Source organism: Lissotriton helveticus, chromosome 8 (assembly GCF_964261635.1).
Source record: "Lissotriton helveticus chromosome 8, aLisHel1.1, whole genome shotgun sequence".
In the NCBI taxonomy this organism is placed as follows: Eukaryota; Metazoa; Chordata; class Amphibia; order Caudata; family Salamandridae; genus Lissotriton; species Lissotriton helveticus.
The window spans coordinates 1,469,976,876-1,469,980,132 of NC_136069.1; the positions used below are offsets into that span (position 1 = coordinate 1,469,976,876).

Here is a 3,257-nt window from a genome sequence, read left to right on the forward strand (position 1 = left end):
TTCCCGCCCCTCCCCCCCGTGTTTCCGGCCGTAAATGCTTCCGCTGCCCGTGGCCAGGTCCCGCTGTATGCACTCGTCTATCCGTCAGGAACGAGTTATTTTATTTTGTCGTGAGAATCTGTGTCATTCCATGATTTATAGTTGACTTTCCACATGTCGGAACGGCTAAAACCAGGTATGTTAAGCTGCAAGCAATTTGAGGTGTGGGCCTAAAATTTAGTAATCACTCGGTAGTATAAGTGCCTTAAGACTGTCTAGCGATGATGTTTACCAAGCACATAGCTGACCTTTTGTGATGTACCCTAACGCTGAGCTAGTTGCTCTGCTTTTAGATAAGAACTAATTGTGTCGGTGAAACTCTTATGCTTCCTTTTTTTGCTTTCAGGCCTTGCGCTCCTGCTGCAAAGCGTGATGCACAACCCTGCTGACTCTGCAGGTAAGTTTGTGTACCTTCCTGTCACGATGGACTTGGAGTTTGCGCAGGTGTTAAAGATTTGTCTCGTGAGGGGGCGCTCTTCTGACATTAATGTATTGTTGGGTTCCCCACACTATTAAGCAATTAGCGTTAACTACTTATGTCAAGCGTCTTAAACAACGTACCGAGGATTGAGCTGCGTGGCTCAAAAGCAACAATATTTTTGACCATTTTAGAGTGTTTAAGAGTACAGGCCTTCTTTTCAGACGAGGAATAATATAACGGCGCTCCCCTCGTAGAATTTGGCAGGTTATGCAGTAAATTCATTCAATGCGTATCTTTTTCACATGGCACCGAGGTGAGAGCCAGCATGTCGGACGCACCCAGTCATGTGCCATTTCTTAGTCCAGTTTTACGTTCTGTAATCAACTGACTTTAAATTATTACGTCGAACTAGTAGCTCAAAATTCAGTCTTCTACGCGTTTAATGCACTCGCTACAAAGGTTCTGTTCTGTGATGAATTCTATAGACAAGCATATGGTTGACTGTATAGTGATGCCATCTTTAATCTGAGAACAGAATAATGAAGGGGCAGGCGATGTCCAGACAATGGTGTCATGGGCAAGAACCACTTGGTGGCTCGTAATGCTCACACTAACTCCCTAGAATGTAGTAATAAACCACTCTGTAGTTTAAAGTGCCTTAAGCGATGATTAACAAGCAAATAGCTGACCTTTAGTGATGTATCGTGAGCTAGTTGCCCTGTTTATGAGTAGGACTAGTTGTGTCGAAGAAACGAATGCATCCAATTTTGCTTTCAGGCCTCGCCCGCCTGCTGCAAAGCGCGATACACAACCCTGCTGACTTTCCAGGTAAGTTTGTGCACCTCCATATCATTGGTTTTCATGCTTTGTGGTTTACCCTATGCAAATGAGGAATGGCTCACTTGTGACATTTGTAAAATAAGTACTTTTGGAAACAACTACTTATGTCGAGCTTCTTAAACAACCCGTCGAGGTTTGAGCTGCGTGGGTGAAAGCAACGTTGTTGACCATTTTGAGTTGTTCAAAGCACACAGGCCTTTCCTCTGCAGGCGAGAAATAATATAAAAGGTAACTGCTCTACATTATTTTTAGCTCCACTCGTAGAATTGGTACAAAAGGGGGTGGTGATGGACGGAGCATCTTAACCAATCAAACACTCGCACCCAGTCAACAGATCTGGGTTTAATCCATCACCGTTTTTTAGCCCACTGCCACCCAGTTCAGACATGGCCATATGCAAATCAGTCTGACCCTGTGCCTCATGGGAACAGTCCAGCCCGAACTACCAAGCCATGCCTTCCCTGGACCGGAAACAGGCTTCCGAGGACTGTTTCTGGCATTTCAGCCGTCTTCACCCAGGCTTGCTTGAATCCAGTGGCAAAGTGGGCAAGGGACTTGCGTCTGAGCATACCCTGCCAACTTATGGCAAAGGAAGCGGTACAAAAGGGGGTGGTAATAGCATCTGAACCAAACACTCACATTGCATATGGTCATGTCTGAACTGGGGTGGCTTGGTGAGCAAAATAACGATTGTTTTTTAACCCAGATCTGTGACTGGGGGTGAATGTTTTGCCATTGTGCAACATTCTGTCCATCTTGTGTGTTTTGCCACTCGTAGAATTGGGCAGGTTCTGCAATAAATTCATTCAATGAGGATCTTTTTCGTACATGGCACAGAGCTGGGGTTTTAAGAATTCCATCTCCAGCACCCAGTTATGTGCTATTTGTTAGTCTGGTTTGACGTACTGTATAATCGGTTATTGAATAAATTATGAGGCCAAGCCAGTTGCCCAGAATTCATTCTTCTGCATTTAATGCACTCCCAAGGGGTCTGTTCCGTGATGAATTCTATAGACATGCATATGGCTGACTGTATAGTGATGCCATCTTTAATCTGAGAACAGAATGAAAGGGCAGGCGATGCCCAGAAAATGGTGTCCTGAGCAAGAGAACCACTTGGATGCTTATTGGCTGGTACTGCTCACACGACTAACAACTTGTGTGTTTTTTCCCTCCAGGTTGAGGCTCCTTCTATTGACACTACAATGGTAAGTGCTCGTCAGTCAGGATGGGAGAACAGGGGCCTGATATTTCTTTACCTCCACATGATGTTTTAAGTCTCGTTCGTCTGAACATCTGTGAAGAACACTCATAGCATGGTGGAGTTCTGATGGTGGCAAAGCGGCCAGGGTGCATGTGATGATTTGACGCTACGACATGCTCTTATACCTGCGCGTCTTTCTTTAAGATCCGACTTGACTCGACAGGAAGCAAGCATGGCAGGTAAACTACGTTTTAAAATTACTTCTAGGCTGGCTGCGGTAGTCTGAGAGGATGATATGGGTTAACCCATTACTAGCTGGACGACTTCGGTCTTATGGCATCTAAGTCACCAAAGCCCTGATCTGACTACCCTCTCCTTTTTCAAATGTTTACTTTGCGAGTCCCGTACTGATGCAGTCTTTACTTTGTAGGTGGCTGTACTGATGCTGAGCGGACTCCTTTCAAGGTATGGATTACTACAACTATGGAAGTGTCGGAAGGGTCTGTATCTCTTTAGCTGGGTTGGGTACAAGGAAAGGTTGTAGATGCCTCTACTGCCGCCCCCTCCCCAGGTGGCTGTGCTATTAGTTCCACTAGCGTGTGGTGCTTCTGCTTTTTCGGTAAAGAACAAAGCATCCATGTTTTGAGACCCAGACTTCCACAGTGAAGGAGTAGGGATATGTTAAGATCTGTACAGGGGGGCCTTCCTAGTTTAGATGTACAATGCTCTGATGCAGGTTACATTCCCAAGCGC

The 3,257-nt window shown here is 45.5% G+C and overlaps 2 non-coding genes across 2 annotated transcripts; both read left to right on the plus strand.

Annotated features, from left to right (window-relative positions):
• The first annotated feature begins 924 nt into the window (after positions 1-924).
• Positions 925-993, plus strand: LOC144774623 (small nucleolar RNA SNORD27). The gene has a single exon (XR_013600395.1). It is a non-coding gene; the product is annotated as a small nucleolar RNA SNORD27 (small nucleolar RNA).
• A 1,300-nt stretch (positions 994-2,293) lies between these two features.
• On the plus strand, positions 2,294-2,362 carry LOC144774624 (small nucleolar RNA SNORD27). Its single transcript, XR_013600396.1, has one exon. It is a non-coding gene; the product is annotated as a small nucleolar RNA SNORD27 (small nucleolar RNA).
• Positions 2,363-3,257: the final 895 nt, after the last annotated feature.